Here is a 17,777-nt window from a genome sequence, read left to right as displayed (position 1 = left end):
TTAGATACAAACTATCTGTAAGCAAATGTCACTACGTAACTATGGTGGTAACGAAGGCTACTCTGAAGTGTAGGAGGCTAGTTACGAATGAATATAGCAGTGTACCAGGGTGTCTGTCAGAACACAATAGAGAGCGTTGAATCAACTTGAGCCGTTTATTAGGCACACATACATTACATTAGATAGGGGAGAGCCAGCATTCAGTATTTATGAGGTAGCACACAGTGCACAGAACTCTGTATGAGAGGCACAAGTGGAGAGCAGAGCAGGCGTTGATGAAGGTAATGGTGAATATTGGTAGTAGTCCTTTAATGAAGCTGTGCACAGGATGAGGGTATGCTCCTTTAGGCCATAGCTGTATTTGGTTGCATGACATGTGAATGGAGATGCATGAGTGCCTGGCTATATTTGAGAGCTTACCCAGATAGCATGCAACCATTGAAACAATGTTAAAAGTCGTTGCTTTGTCAATGTTAATACCATTGAATCAATATCACGTTTGCACCCTCCATTAATATAAAAAAAATATTGAAATTTCAACAAATCGCCATTATTGTGATCAATGTTTGCTTTAGTTGGGCCCTATCTATCTATCTATCTATCTATCTATCTATCTATCTATCTATCTATCTATCTATCTATCTATCTATCTATCTATCTATCTATCTATCTATCTATCTATCTATCTATCTATCTATCTATCTATCTATCTATCTATCTATCTATCTATCTATCTAAGGCAGCATGCTTGTAGATTCACAGCCAAAAGAAGTCTGAATGTGAAACTACAAAATAAATAGTAAAAATAACTTTATTCAATTATTTATTTGTACAACATTTATATTTTATTTTTCTTGTCATGGCTAAAACGGAAAAATGAACAGATGCAAAAGTACACAGATCACTGAATAGCTTCAATGTATTTATTACAAAATGAAATATGATAAACCATTCACTAAATGTACAAAACTTTTGTACAACATGAAGTAAACACAAAAAAATGTAGTTTAAGTACAAAAGGCAATGATTCAGTGTTAAGATTCTATAGCAAATATATGTGATTTAAGTTATGAAACTTAACTTTAACATCAGTTAAAACGATAATAACAAATAACAGACTTCAAATGAATAATAAAGAGAATTGATGAGACCAAATGCCAGTTAGATGTTGCCAAAAGTTTTGGGACACCTGCCTTTATATTCTTAATCCAATATATATTGTTTAATTTGGAGTTTTGTCCACCCTTTGCAGCTATAACAGCTTCAACTCTTCTTGGAAGACTTTCTACAAGGTTTAGGAGTGCGTTTATGGGAAATTTTGACTATTCTTCTAAAAGCACATTTGTAAGACACTGATGAAGGCCTCGCTCGTAGTCTCTGCTCTAATTCATCCAAAAGATGTTCTACTGGGATGAGGTCAGGACTCTGTGCAGGCCAGTCAAGTTTCTGCACACTCGCTCTTTGCCTTGTGCACTGGTGCACAGTCATTTTGGAAAAGGAAAGAGCCATCCCTAAACTGTTACCACTAAGTTGGAGCATGAAATTGTCCAAAATGTCTTGGTATGATGAAGCATTAAGAGTTCCTTTCACTAGAAGTGATTGAAACACCTAAATTCAATGATTTGAAACGGTGTCCCAAAACTTTGGGCAATATAGTGTATATCCAAAGTAGAACGAATATCTTATCGTTTGCGAAATACTGCCAAAATTTCTCTTCGCGGTGAAAATCTGTTGCCTGACGATAACAACGATAAATCTAGTTGATGAGGTAGTTTGTGCGTGACCGAATTTACTTTTCACGTGCGGAGTGAAAACAAACATGGCGGAAGGCGGTCGTGAAGTTGCTTGTGACCAAACAGCATTGCGGCGTCAAAGGAACCTGTGTAGGCTTCACAGAGGAGCCAGGAAAAGTTAGTTTTAGGTTTGATATTCGCTGCATATCCGCCTAGGCTGCAATAGGGGCCGTCTGCAATTTGGCAAATAGATGGTAAGCTGTTTGAAACAACTTTGGTGAAGAAATGTGGATGTTAACTTAAGGTGTGCTTGACTTTTAAGCAGCACATGTTTGGAAAGCTCTGTAAACAATGTGGGCGTTAACGCGTCATCTATAAAAAAACGTTCTGATTGGCCCGAAGCTGTCAGCGCTGTCTGACGTCGTCTGCTCTAAATGCTGGTAATCCTATGTTTTTCGTTCACAAATAGTACTTAATGGTAAATTACTGGTAATCTTAAAACCTGTCTTACTGGTTAATTGGGAGTACTGACTGTTTACACATGACCTGTTAACTGCAATTTACCAGTAAATTACCAGTAAAGACTGTATGTAAAGGGATTATTGACTGTTTCACACTGAACTTCTTTACTTTATCAGGTTACTTTAACATGTTTGTTACTTTATCAGGATTTATTTGCAGTTGTACTCTGTTGTAATGTTGAAACACATCTAAAGACATTGTTACTTTTCCAGTTTGCACTATTTTTGCACCATGAGAGTATAAATAAATACAGAATCTGTGTTTACATTTTAAACTTGTACCGTATTTTCCGGACTATAAGTCGCTCCGGAGTATAAGTCGCATCAGTCAAAAATTGCATCAGGAAGAGGAAAAAAACATATATAAGTCACACTGGACTATAAGTCGCATCTATTTAGAAAATTATTATTCTTTTGGGGGGCATTTTTGTTTGTTAAGTCTTTCTCCATTGTCTTTAAGTTAATGTTTCAGTTAGCAGTTTTTTTCTGGGGGAGGCTACAGGAGCAACATATAGCACCCTCTCGTGGCTGTAGACGTAATGTTTTCTTTTGGTTCTGGTTAGCCAGTATGAATTTATTTTGACATATAAGTTGCACCTGACTATAAGTCACAGGACCAGCCAAACTATGAAAAAAAGTGCAACTTATAGTCAGGAAAATACGGTAATTGATTTGAATTATTATTGTGTAATTGTTGTTGTGTGATGTTTTTCAGCACAGTCACTGGAACATAAACCTAATCTGATATTTTACAAAAGTGAATAATTTCTCGTCATTTTTATTGTCACCACAACAAACAACTGAAATTACCGTCATTCCAAAGGGAATATTTCATGTTTAATGATCAGACACTGAAGGCCAGAGCAGCTACACTTAAAACAGCAGCAAATTTCAGTAGAACTTGCTGAGAGAAGCCTGCCCTCGGCGGTGTACACAGCACTGACGGCCTGCTGATCAACTTGAACTCAAATATCCAAAATCATCAGAGGAAATGTTAATATAGGCGCTTTATTTACTAACTGACCACAGCTTTAAAGTTTATTCAACTATATTCCCGACTAAACGGCTACATTTTATGACACAGAAAGAGTAATATTTCAAACATTTTGCAGGTATTAAGCTTCAATGCTGTTGATGTGAAATGCATTCTGGGAAACTTGTCTATCATACATCCACACAAGTTACATCCTGATGCATCCTTGATAAAATGAGCGGATCAAGAACACATCCTGAGATGTTATGTGAACTTGACTTGATGTGAACTTGGAATTGGAGCAGTACTTGGGCCACGACTGATGAGGTTTCACAAGTCTACAAGAACACAAGGACAGACATCTTTGGCTTTTGTGCGCATGTAGACTTTTAGTAAAGATCCTCCAGACAGTTTTATTCACAAGATCTTAGTTGATTTATAAACTTTGTTGCCATATCCACACTGTTGACACATGAATGGTTTTTATTGAGTGTGGATTCTCATGTGTTTCTTAAGGGCAGCTTTTCTTTTGAAACTCTTTTTACACTCATGGCATGTGAACGGTTTCTCTTCAGTGTGAGTTCTCAAATGTACATTAAGGTCATATTTCATTGTAAAACCCTTTCCACAGTGATGACAAGTGAATGGTTTCTCTCCAGTGTGAACTCTTGAATGTTTCTTAAGGTCACTTGCAGTTGAAAAACTCTTTCCACACTGAAGGCACAAATGTGGTTTCTCTCCAGTGTGAATCCTCACATGTTCGTTAAGGTGCCATTTTGTTCTGAAACTCTTGCCACACTGTTGACATGTGAAAGGTTTCTCCTCACTGTGAGTTTTCTTGTGCCGGATAAGGCTGGATTGAAAGCTGAAACTCTTTCCACACTGTTGACATCTGAAAGGCTGTTCCCCCCTGTGAGCTTTCATGTGCTGGTTAAGGTTCGATTTAACACTGAAACTCTTTCCACAGTGTTGACATGTGTAAGGTTTCTCTCCAGTGTGAGTCCTCATGTGTATCTTAAGTTGACTTCTAATTGGGAAACTCATCGTCACAATGGTGGCACGCGTGTAACTTTTCCCCACTGTGAGTTTTCATGTGGCGGTTAAGGTTCGATTGAAAGGTGAAACTCTTTCCACACTGTTGACATGTGTAAGGTTTCTCCTCACTGTGAGTCCTCATGTGTGTTTTAAGGTAAACTTTTCTTCTGAAACTCTTTCCACACTGTTGACATGTGAAAGGTTTCTCCTCACTGTGAGTCCTCGTGTGATCTGCAGGGCGTTCATCTTCACTGAAACTATTTTCACACTTTATGTCTTCTGTCTTCAGAGTTTCTTTCTGTGAAACATTATGATTTATTTTTACAATCTGATGTTTCTCATCCACTTCAGGTTGACTCTCCTCTTTCACTTCCATCAGATCTAAAATGAAGACAGTAAATTGTTCATATTGATAAACCAGAATGACAAAACACATTTGAGATTGTCATGTATTTATGTTATTTTTAATGTGAAGTAAATTAAGTCATTTCTATTGTCAATTTCTGCTCTTGTAGTTTAACTCTTGTGCTGTGTTCAAAACCATACATCACTTCTGGTGTTTCCAATATCACCAAACATAGAATCCAATCTTTTTGTCAACTTGTTTTCTTTCAGTTAGGACTGGTTTTCATGCTCTGAATATCTTAGTGAAAATAGCATTATCTGTGAATAGTGTTGCAAAATTCCAGGAATTTTCTAGGCTGGAATCTTTTCATGGGAATTAACAGAAATATATGAGAATTAATGGGAATAAACCCATTCAATCATGACATCTTCACCTTCTGTGGTCCCGTAGCGAACAATGTGACGGTGAGACAGCGCTGATTAAGTATTAAAACTTATTTTTGATTTAAGATTTTACAAAAAAAATGTAAGCCAATATGAAATAATTATTACTCAGTCATAAGGGTGTCACAATTTCGATTTTAAATTTAAATTGATCGAAATTAAGTCACAACCTCAAACTTTGAATTTAAAAATGGGATCGTCGCTGCTACCATGCCCCCATGTCACCATCCTGGGGAAAAAACTCTTCTGTATGCGCGGTACAGAGAATGACAGAGGCACAAGCGTTTGCTGCTCAGTGTTGCCAGATCTTGCACTAAAAAACAGCGAACAAGAAAAATCCAATAATAAACCAAAATAAATCCAAACGCTTGACCTCAAAGATCAAAATATTGGGACTGGCACCTTCATATTTTAACAACACCAAAAACTTGATCGCTTCATGAGCCAAAAGCCATAAACGGTTAAGCGCTAAAATGGTATGCGAGTACAAAAAAGACGAGGACCTGGCAACACTGCAAGAGCGCGCACAGCCTCACAAATACCTACAATACACAACGACACGACGGAGGTTTATTGCAAAACATAATGCTGTTAAATCATTTTCATCAAAGCTGTGAGTGATAAGCACGTGAGACGGCAGACCGTTGCTATGGTAATTTCCGTGTCAATCATCACATTTTCACATTTAAATGCGGTTGTCACTCCTGAAAGTTTGCAGTGTGTACGAGACCACAATGTGTGGAACTCCAGCTAAACAGTCACGTCTTATAACACTTACTTTGCATCGCCCGCCACAAGCTATTTGTCTGCAACACGACAAGAGGTGATAACAGAGAAATTAATTTTGTTCATTTGTAAGGACATGAGACTGATCAGTGTCGTGTATGGAGCAGGCTTCAGGGAGTTTTGTCAAGCAATGTAACTTAGGTAGCATATCACTTTGATGTCTCTTGATTTACTTGTTTTGTGTATGTAATATATGTTGTCAAATATGTTTAAAATTAGATTATAGAAGTAGTTATGTCTCTTTATATTAATTAGTCCTGTTATTGATGTAATGCGTCGTTAAACGTTGTTAACGTCGTTGAAAAGATATTATAGTGAATAGTTTGAATATTCGTGGGTTTTTTAGGGAGAATATTCGAACGTCACTTTTGAGCAATTTTAACAGCCCTAGTGAGGTGTTACATAAATATCTTTTTATCAGTCTGACAGCATGCTCATACTGCCGGTCGGCTTTGGAATGTTAGCCTTTCAGCATCGCGTATCACGAGTCAAAATAATTATATTTACAAAGATTGTGTGAGGTGTTACATAAATATCTTTTTATCAGTCTGACAACATGCATGCTGCCAATCGGTATTGGAATGTCAGCCGTTTAGCATCGCGTATCACGGATCAAAGTAATTATAATAAGTCATTATATTATTATATTATAAGTCATTTCTTGAAGTGCTTGAATATATTTCAATAGGCCTAACGTTAGCGGGTTTCTGTTCGAGCCGATCGGAATTTGAGCAAGATGCGCTGTGTGCTGCTATAAGAATTACTCAATACCTTAGCAATACTAACTAATAATTATTGTGCAATTAATGTGCGCTAGGTAGCACCAGGGGAAACGAGGCTCAGGAGGGGAAACGTATGCCAAACGTTGTTGTGAAAGTAAATAGCGTCAATTACAATCATACTTGTAATTGTTCATTCCTTCAAAGCTTTATGTGTTTACTGCTAGGTAAATCTCTGTTCCGATGTTTACTACCGGTGATCACAGCTTGACTGAGTGACGTTGTTTAGGTCGTTTCCCGGTGGGAGGGATCAGGTAGCACAGAGGGGCGGGATGAGTTTTTTAAAACCGATTTTCAACATCGTAGACTACAGCTTTAAGCTCCAACCTGAAACAACATGTATCACTAAGTTATGCAAGGGATAATCCACGGCTAGCCATGCATGCATTAAGTAAGCAATAAGGTACGAGAGGCTGTGCTGTATCGTGAATAAGTAACGGCCGTTACTTATTCACGACACAGCACTTGCCTCGAGTACCCTATCGCTTTTATAAAACGGTTACCACACAACATCAAAGCAAAAAAAACACCAGTGCAACCTTCATGAAGCCAAACCAACAAAAGCACTCCCTCCGCTAGAAAAAACAGTCCCCGACTGCGAAAAACAACATGAAAGCTCAAACAAAAACAACAAACCGCTCTCAGACTTTGTCTCATTATATGTTTATGTGTTGCTAAGGGTGTTGCTAAGGGCGCAGTGATATTAAATAGAACCGTTGGGTGAAGCGGTCATAGCAGTGTTTTATCATGAATAAAGCACACCTATTGACCAATCAGAATCAAGGATTGGAACCAACCGTTTTATAAAGGATTTTAATGCATGGCTAGCCGTGGATTATTCCACTGATACCACAGTTATTTGCCAAGTTAAAAACAAGTTAAAGCTGTAACTGGTGTGACGGGTATTTTCTTAAGTTACGGCTGATTAGTTAAAAAATGTAGAGCCATCGGATTGCTTTTATTTGAATGAATTATCACATTTATTTAAATTCATTATTAAAAGACAGTGACAGAGAACTTAAAGAGAAGGACCAGAGAGAGAGAGAGAGAGAGCGTTACCTGTGTGCGTCTTTTCTTTAAAGTCTACGACAAGGATTAAGTTAATACGAAACAGATGACTAAATGGGCAGTTAACACTTTCAGTGACTTTTTGCGCCAAAGACAGAACAACTGTGATTTCGAGATCATCTCTGCTTCTCTTTTAAATGAGACATTGCGGGAGTTTTATGCCTCTGTTCAGTCTACCACTGGACGCAAATACAGTGTTGCAAGTTTGATGTGTCTCAGAGCAAATAAAAGAATAATATTTTTAATATACATGTATCATAATAAAGTATTATAATGTTTTTATATATTATTTATATATATTATTTAAAAAACATGTATTATATATTATAATACACAAAGAGTTGATTTGCAAAAACAGATAAGTTCCATAAGAAATTATAAAATAAGCATTTTTATCAAGCTCCTGTCTATAATAATAATAATACATTTCATTTCTAGCACGCTTTTCTTAGACTTAAAGCGCTACAACATACAGAGAGAACATACAATGGAATACACTAAAATACCTTTAATTACAAAAACAGTTCTAAAAATACAGTAAAATAAATACATTCAATTACAGTAAGCAGTTCTAAAATGGTGTGTCTTTAAACACCTCTTAAAACAATCCAATGTTGTAGAGTCTCTAATTTCCGGTGTTAGAGCATTCCATAAATGTGGTGCTGCGACTGAGAATGCTCGACCACCTATAGACTTTATTTTATATCGAGGCTGCTGGAGGATGCATGACCTGGAAGAGTGCAGAGAGCGAGCTGGAGTAAGAGCAGTGACCAAACTGCAAAGGTAAGCAGGGGCTGTTTCGTGAATAGCTTTATATGTTAGAACCAATGTTTTAAATTCTAAACATGCTTGTATCAGCAGCCAATGTAAATCAAAGAGTACTGGAGTAATATGTTGACAAGTAGTTGTATGTGTCAATAACTGAGCAGCTGAATTTTGTATTTATTGTAATTTTTCAATGGACCGATTTGGGAGACCAAGGCACAAAAGTAGTAACCTGGCTTCGCCCTCCTATGTGCTTCCGCTTAATTGTCATTTAGCTTCAGAACAACGTCTGGGACTGCTGTGTAGAGTTTCGTTTTCTCCGATCGCAGGTCCAATCAGCGAACAGAGGGGGGTGGCTAAGAACGATGATGTTGAGGTCGTGCTCCAGACTGAGTAACATAAGTCACGACCAAACGTTAGCGATTGGTTATGGCAGATTCAGAGTGACTCTGGGCAGATCGAATAGTTTTAAACTTCAACAGAGGACCCTCGTTAACGGAACTAACCCTTTCCAATGGAGCGTGGCCAGACTCTCTGTACAAATTAAATGAATGTATGAGAGTCTGGTTGGATGAGGCTACAATCTGGCAGCTATAGAGATGGTCGTAATCTAGCGCAGGGTTGCTGCAGGTTTCACCATGTCAAATTTAAGACTTTTTAAGACCTTTTTAAGACCATTATGAGTGAAATTTAAGACCAATGCGACACAATGATCTCAGAAATTCTCAAAACATTATATTTTTATTATATCTTTTTTTTGACAAATAAAATTTACTAATATGGGAAGATCAGTATGGTCAGCTGCTGATATGTGCCTTGTTAACCTGTTTTACACTTTCTCCACCCATACGTTATATGCATAAATATACACTATACCACCATCTCATTTATTCGCCTCTCTAATTACACAATAATTAAATGAAAAGGAAATTTACCATTAAAAGGCTGTCCGTGGTTTGTTGTGTGTTGCTAACAAGGCCGTTTCAAAATCCGAAGGCTGTAGCCTCCAGAGGTCGCATTTGTAGGCTGCATATGCCTAAGTGAAAACTGTGTAACACTAAAGTTGACTTCTTGTTGGTGGCTCGGGACTCGACGGCCCGACTGTTTATGTTGATTTTCAATAAAGCAGTGTTGATTTTTCGCAGGTAAGCCACGGGCTAGTTGGTTAAATTAACACAGAAAATATTTTTGCTTATAAAAAACTGCAGTTAAGGTTTGTTTCTCGCCAAACCTACAGTATACAATCAGATCACAACATCTGAAATATAGCTTATGGCATGAATTGCGTGGTTTATAATAGCCTATATTCGTATCCTCTTTAAAAAATTATAATTAAAAACTGGATTGAAGTGACATTCAGTGACACGCGAAGTGCAGAACTTTTCTTTTTAGAGGCCCACCCATCAAATACTTTCTTCCTCCGTCACTGATTAGTTCTACAGCATTTTAAATTACCATTTTATATTTTTTCTGACAATTTTTTTCGGGAATAAATGGAGGTAAGAAATTTAAGACTTGGGTTAATTAAATTTAAGACCTAGGATGAAAATCTGGCCGTTTTTAAGACTTTTTATGGCCTGTAATTTAACTTTCTAAATTTCAGACTTTTTAAGACCCCGCGGGAACCCTGTAGCAATATTTGTCAGATGGAAGAATGCCGTTTTTGAGACCTTCTTAATATGAGCATCGAACATAAGTTCAGGGTTGAAAATAAGGCCAAGATTGTGCACTTGAGAAGACGGTTTACCAAAGTCATTGACAGTAATCAGATGAGAAATGTTAAGCCTGAGTAAAGATGTTGGCTTGCCGACAAAAATAAGTTCTGTTTTTGCCTGGTTGAGCTTAAGAAAAATCTCATGCATCCAGGCTTTTATCTCATTCAAGCAGGTGCTAAGGGCTGTGACTGCAAGGTTTGGATTAGGGTGCATGCTGATATAGATCTGCGTATCTTCAGCACAACAATGAAACCCTAACCCAAACTTATGAATTATGTCACCCAGAGGCAGCATATAGATGTTGAATAAGATGGGACCAAGCACCAACCCTTGTGGGACACCCTGCTGGACTAGTGTTGGTAAAGATTTGTTTTCCCCCAAAGACACAAACTGAAATCGATATGTGAGATAAGATGTAAACCATTCAAACACAGTACCAGAGATTCGTAGCCATGCAGACAATCTTTCAAGAAGGACAGCATGAGATATTGTGTCAAATGCAGCAGCGATGTCAAACAGTACTAAAATGCTACAGACACCCATAACAGCAGAAATGAGAAGATCATTTGTAACCCGGACTAGCAGTTTCAGTACTATGACCTGATCTGAATCCGGACTGAAATGATTCTAGGAGATTGTTCATGGCTATGCTCAGTAATGGCAAAGAAAATAACATATTTTGTTTTATGGTACGAAAATGTGTACCTTTTGCCTATTCTTTCTATTTAGGGTAGGCAAGGACAGTCAAATCTAACAATTACTTCCCTAAGTATACCTAGCCCACATTACCTTAAATAAGGTAGAATTCGACAGATTAGATTATACTCACATAATTGTCAGAAGACTTTCCCGTGGTTGATTATTTGAGCTAAGTTCACGCAAGCACACTTCTTGTCTTTTATCAAATTTATTAATACAATTTAGCTAGTTGCGATTACGTTAAGTTTCGCCGAATTAAAAGAAAAAGAAACAAAATACCAAATTAGCTAAAAGTAATAAAACAAAAATACAAAGTCTAAAAAGTATTAAGTCTAGAGCACACAAGATTTCAGGCTGTCAGATAACGAAGATGCTGGATGCTGCGCGGTCTCCAGATCTGCCTAAGTTCTGCACCAGCCTCAATTTATAGGCATGGTATCAGGTCCGAATTCCAGGAATCATATTCAGGGCCTCATGGCACGCCTTTGATCCTTACGTCTACAGGGAAAGTCCCCTAATATCTTAAATATATGACGAAGTCTCTTTGTCGTTCTTCTCTGAACTCCTCTGCGCTTTCTCCCACAAAGACAGGTCTTTAAATCATGCTTTAAACTGTAATATATCCCTTAAGCTTTGTTCTATCTAATACATGCATCAATCTCTCTACTCTTAATAAACTAGTAAATACAAAACCATATGTGTGTCACTTTGTTAAACATGCAATTTAAGAGCTGTCATGCATATACTCCTAACTCAATGATTACAATACTTTACATCAAAGCAACTCTAGGCGTATTAATTAACAAAGAGTTTAACATAGTAAAAGGAGTATAAAATAACAAACCACAGGTTTATATTGCTCAGAAGAAATACATATAAAATTAGGTGTATTATTTGGCTTATAAAGGTTGGATAATTTGCATCTTACACAACGATATATATATATATATATATATATATATATATACAGTGTTTCCCACAGATCTGAAATTTACTTGTGGTGGTAGCTCGTGAAAAGGGCAATCATTATATCCACCGACAAAAAATGGTCTACTATACATGTGACAAAGAACTAAGAATGTGTGACACAACACAATACTTTGATTTATTAAACATTAATATTAATTTCACATAGTTCATTAATCTAACCACCCCAAACTTTCTTTGCCATAAACAAAGCTGACACTGTTTGTTAAAGCACCACGAAAACACTTTATGTTTTTGCACTGATATATGAAGCAATTTGATGACCCCTTTTATCAAACTCAATATAATACAATACTATGTACAGTATATTAATAGACAGTGCAGGTCTATAGATTATAAATGTGACTGATGCTATAATGTTAATAATTTCTATTAGTTAGGCACTTTTACTGCTTCTGCTTTCTATTTCTCTTTTGCCGATTAAAAAAGCTTAATCCACTCATTATTTCAGTTTTAAAAGTCTACTTGCTGTCCCGATGACAGACTTTACATTACAGCTTTGCGTTTTTTATATCCTGAGTCAGCTAGAGCTTTGCTCATTCAGTATTAGCACTGCTTTTTGCTACAATCTCTTTGCAAACTGTTTAGATTTTAGTAAAGATATGGTCTATTAATTGTAAGATTATAAAAAAATGGGATAAAGAAAAAATGAGGCGGCGCGTGGTCGTGACAAGAGCCAGCTGTTATCGCCAAAGAAACCGGATGCACGCTGAAACAGCACTCGAGCTTTGCGCTAGCGGCCGTTCTCCGATCGACTCGGGTTTTACACACAATATTAATCAGACTTGGGACCCGAAGTAATGAACTAGGACCGACCCGGCTGACCATTTAAAATATAAACCCGGAACCGTACGGGTCCCGCGTCCTCAGTGAAGAAAGAGCTCTAATGGTAAAACTCTGCTCAAGTTCAGAAACATGAAAGGATAAAATGTGACACTGAGTGTAAAAAAGGACACCCCTCAAAGTGGACTCTTCCAAACTCCCCTGCCTCTATTCGCGAGTTGGACTGATCCAAAGTTGCGGTGAAGTTATGCAAAACAGTTATCAGCGAGTGAGGCTGCAAAGATGCGCTGTAGATAGTTAATTACAGTTAATTTAGTTAGAAATATCATGATTAATGGACTTTGTGGATTGTGTGTGCGTGCAACTGATTGTAAGTAGGCTATTTTCTGCATATTAGTGATTAATATATGGTTAAGAGATAAATAAGAGTGCGATCGCGGCATTACGATCGAATGCATAATAATAATAATTGGTTTGCATATTATTGTATAATTTCCCTTAAATATCTTGTTTTAATGCTATATAATCATACTGGGTTGTTTATTAGAAAGTAATTAAGGGTGCTCTTGTGTTATATCGTTATATATGATACCATTACAATGTGTCTTGGAACATGCCCGGGCTTGTCAGTCTGCGCTGTTAACGTGTAATATATCGCGGGCAGTATTAAAATAGCCAGTGAATAATGTTGTATTCATGTACCTTAGTTTATATTTGTTTCTTTTATGTGACATTTAATATGCTTCTTATAAGATTTAAATACTGTTTATAGATCTGTGAATGTATACTTATGCTTATTTATATTTGTATCTTGTTTATGTTTACAGAACCACACATACATGCCATTAAGAATAAATAATCAATAAGTACAGACTGGTGTGAGACCTAATGTTCTAACCGGACATCCTGCAGCTGTTCAATAAATCCGAATCAGAAAAGAAATAGTGAATAGCAATTTTACATGGTCCTTCGAGCCGGATGAGTGATCTGCTGCAGTTATGTCTCACCCAGAAAGAGAACCCCCTGCTGTGCGACCAAGGAGACAAGTTAGCCTCCCACATTACCTTGCAGACTACGAAATCAGCATACCTAAGCCTCATCGACAGCAGCCACATTCACCTAGCTACCATGATGTACAAGATGATTACCCACCAAGTACTGTGGATCATTCCAGATCCACTTCACCACTCAGCCAAGCATCAGAGTGCTCAGGATGGATATTAAAGGACCAGTGGGACAGTACATCTGAAAGACTGAGAGAGGAGAATGCTGCATTAAAACGACAAGTGCAACAGATACCAGAGATTACAGCCATGTTAGAGGAGATGAAGCGAGAGAACGCAACCTTGCAACGACAAGCTAGCCAGCTCCCTGAAATCTTTTCGGCAGTCCAAGAGATGCGTCAACAGAACGTTGCACTCTTTCAAGAGATTCAAAGCCTGAAATCTGAGCGGAGAACCCCTCCTGAATCAGTCATTTTACCCCAGCCATTTCCAAGCTCTCACGTTCGAGCAGCGCACATTCAGACACCAGAGTTAAACCATCCTATACCAGCCCCACGCTCAAGACTGCCGTCTTCTACTGCTAAAAGACAGCTGTGCCCAACTGGACCAGATGAAAGCTCAGAGCTGACTGCACATCTGAGAAATATGAATATTTCCTCCTCGTCACATGAGAGACATCCCTTTAGAGCACAGAACAGCGACTCACCACAGTTCAGGTATCAAGACTCTCTTCCATATTCCCTGCCACCTCGGCTGTCTGAGTTTATGGTCCCATCACAGGATCAGAGGAAATCAGATCACACCAAACACAGTACAGAGCATCCTTTACCCTCATCTACCCCTGAGAAAACCTACAGAGGTCCAACCCCTACCATACCCTTTCTGATGTCTCCTGACCCTAGGGAGTTCTCAAGGCTGAGAATTGCGTTAGATAACATCCTACCTGACGATGCCACAGAACACTTTAAGTTTCAAATCCTGACAGACCATCTGAAACTGGAGGAGGCTCTTCTGGTGGCGGACTCGTATAGCAATTCGAAGTTTCCTTTCACAAATACTATGAGAGCTCTGATTAAAATGTATGGTCAACCTCACCAATTAGCACTGCAACGAATCGCTGAGCTTATGGATGGACCTAACATACGGAGTGGAGATGTCGGAAGCTTCAGGATGTTTGGGCTGCAGGTGCGTTCGCTTGTCAGCATGGTGCAGCAGCTGGGCCACAAAGGTAGAATAGAGCTGGAATGTGGATCACATGTGTCTTGCCTACTAAGTAAACTGCCTCATGACCTCAGGTCTAGTTTTAAGCAGTACATTCATTCTCTCCAAGTTGCTATTCCCACACTGCTTGACTTTGCTGATTGGCTGGAATACGAGCTTCAAGTACAGGAGGACAGTAGCCAGTATACTTGTCATTCAAAGCAGGATTCTTCGGCACGCATCAGAGAGGTGAAAAGAGAGCCTAAGCAGCCTCGTAGACCAACTACTATTCTCCTTGGGACTGAAAAGCCATCGTCCACGTTTACGTCCTCTGCTACGTCTAAACCAGCTTCAGTCAGCACAGAGAAGGTGAAAGCTTTTTGTCCATACTGTGACAACAACAAGCATTATTTGAATAGCTGTGATAATTTCAAGCTTCTCAACAAAGACATGAAGATTGACTGGATAAAGACAAAGAACCGATGCTGGCGTTGTGGTCGTGGACATCAAGCAGCTAACTGCACCTTGAAGACCTTTTGCTCAACATGTAACAGGAAGCACCTGTTAGTTCTGCATGATGTAAATGAGCAAGTCAAGCCACCTCAGCAGAGTACAGTTAATTCTAGTGCAGTTTTGTATGTTGACCGCCTCACATCCAGCAGTAAAGTGCTGCTCAAAGTGATCAAGGTTCTGATCAGGAATGGTAACAGAACAATAGAGGCTTATGCAGTGTTGGACGATGGGTCAGAGCGGACCATCATTCTACATGATGCAGTGGAGCAGTTGGGACTTGTAGGAGAGCCCGAAGACCTTGTGCTTCGCACAGTGAGACAGGATACTCAGGTCATTCATGGGGCGGCAGTGACCTTTACTGTGTCCCCAACTGTTAACCCCAATAAAGCCTACAAGATCCGTAACGCCTTTACAGCCAAAGTACTCGGCCTGGCAGAACATACTCACCCAGTCAGCGTCCTGCAAAGGAAGTTCAAGCATCTTGCTGAGTTACCACTAGAACAGCTGGATAAGGTACATCATGTGCTTTTCATTGGCTCTGATTGCCCCCACCTTATTACACCTATACAACCAGTGAAACTGGGGCCTCCTGGTGGTCCGGCAGCAGTGAGAACACGTCTAGGATGGACCCTGCAGGGTCCAACGCAAGAGTTAAGCAGTCATCTTTCCTCTGAACAATGCTTCTTCACCTCATTGAGACCCATCAATGACCTTTATGCAAATGTGGAAAGATTGTGGCAAATGGATGTTCTACCCTACCAAAGTGAAAAGGTGATCACCAGATCACGCCAAGACAAAGAGTCCATTCAGCTTCTTCAAGAAAACACTGTGAGGGTGAATATTAATGGTGTTCAGCGATATGCTACTCCTCTGCTCCGTGTCAAGAATATGCCTATTCTCTACGCACATAAGGAAGCCGTCTTGCCACACCTGAGGGGAACCGAGAAACGGCTAGAAAGGGACCCTAATCTGGCTACAGCATACCAAGAGGAACTGAACAAGCTAGAGAAAGCTGGGTATGTCATCAAACTAAGTGAGGAGCAGGTGGAAGGAACAAAAGAAGCTTGGTACATCCCGCACCACATAGTGCAGCATAATGGGAAGTACAGGGTAGTCTTTAACTGTTCATTTTCATACCAGGGGCACAATCTGAACGAGCTCTTATTACCTGGTCCTACGCTTGGTCCGTCACTTCTGGCAGTCCTTCTACGTTTCCGGGAACACTCTGTTGCCATCAGTAGTGACATCCGTGGCATGTTCCATCAGGTACGCCTTTTGCCAAAGGATAAACCACTGCTGAGATATATCTGGAGAGATATGCAAAAGGAAAGGAAACCTGATGTCTATGAATGGCAAGTCCTGCCTTTCGGGACAACCTGCAGTCCGTGCTGCGCCTCGTTTGCTTTACAAAAGCATGTTATTGACCATAGCCAACCTGGAGAGGACACACGGATCTCAGTGGAGAAGTCATTTTACGTTGACAATTGTCTTCAGAGCTTTGCTTCCCCTGACATGGCCAGGAATCTAGTCGACAAACTCTGCAGTCTCCTGACATCTGGTGGCTTTGAGCTACGACAGTGGGCTAGCAATGACCCTTCAGTTATCAGCCATCTGCCAGCCGATATTCAGTCTCAGAACAGCATCCTCTGGATCAGTGAAGGTCATCAAGATGCACAGGAATCAACTCTCGGCCTTCATTGGACCTGCCATTCAGACACCCTCTCCTATAAACAACGCAAACCTGACCGTCAAGTGCCCACAATGCGAACCATTTACCAGATTCTTGCTCGGCAATATGACCCCCTTGGCTACCTTATACCATTTACCACTCGAGCTAAGGTGATAGTACAAAGGTTATGGGACAAGAGGAGAGATTGGGATGATCCACGACTGCCAGAGGACTTGCTAAATTCTTGGAATCATTGGGAGAGTGAATTGGAAGACCTACAGGATATCAAGTTGCCCCGCTGCTATTGCAGTAAGGAACTAGACTGCCCCACAAGTATGAGACAACTTCACATTTTTTGTGATGCCTCAGAGAAAGCCTATGGCTCTGTGGCTTACTTAAGAACAGAGAACCCTCAAGGTAAAGTAGAGGTGGCCTTTGTAACAGCCACGTCTCGCGTTGCCCCCAAGAAACAACAGAGCATTCCACGTCTTGAACTGTGTGCAGCACTCACAGGAGCCCAGCTCGCTAAAGTCCTGAAAACAGAGCTTACGTTACCACTTTATAGCATTACATTGTGGTCTGACTCCACTACAGTGCTGACCTGGATTTTATCAGATTCTTGCCGCTTTAAGGTTTTTGTGGGGACCAGAGTGGGAGAGATTCAGGAGTTGACTGAATCTGATACCTGGCATTACATTCAGTCGAGTGACAATCCAGCAGATGCCATTACAAGAGGAAAGTCTCTCTCTGATCTCATC

At 39.4% G+C, this 17,777-nt stretch overlaps 3 protein-coding genes and 1 pseudogene across 3 annotated transcripts in view; 2 read left to right on the top strand and 2 right to left on the bottom strand.

Moving 5' to 3' along the window:
- Positions 1-17,777, top strand: part of LOC129422851 (uncharacterized) — a 469,570-nt gene that overhangs the window by 285,050 nt on the left and 166,743 nt on the right. The window lies entirely within an intron of this gene.
- LOC129422214 (uncharacterized) overlaps positions 1-17,777 on the top strand; it is a 240,539-nt gene that overhangs the window by 134,196 nt on the left and 88,566 nt on the right. The window lies entirely within an intron of this gene.
- The window catches only part of LOC129422142 (uncharacterized), a 104,441-nt gene that overhangs the window by 31,051 nt on the left and 55,613 nt on the right, over positions 1-17,777 (bottom strand). The gene's annotated exons all lie outside the window — the stretch shown is intronic.
- Positions 910-4,665, bottom strand: LOC141350783 (uncharacterized; annotated as a pseudogene).

Source organism: Misgurnus anguillicaudatus, chromosome 19 (genome assembly GCF_027580225.2).
Source record: "Misgurnus anguillicaudatus chromosome 19, ASM2758022v2, whole genome shotgun sequence".
In the NCBI taxonomy this organism is placed as follows: domain Eukaryota; kingdom Metazoa; phylum Chordata; class Actinopteri; order Cypriniformes; family Cobitidae; genus Misgurnus; species Misgurnus anguillicaudatus.
Note: the sequence above shows the minus strand (reverse complement) of the source record. Positions and strands in the feature narration are given on the sequence as shown.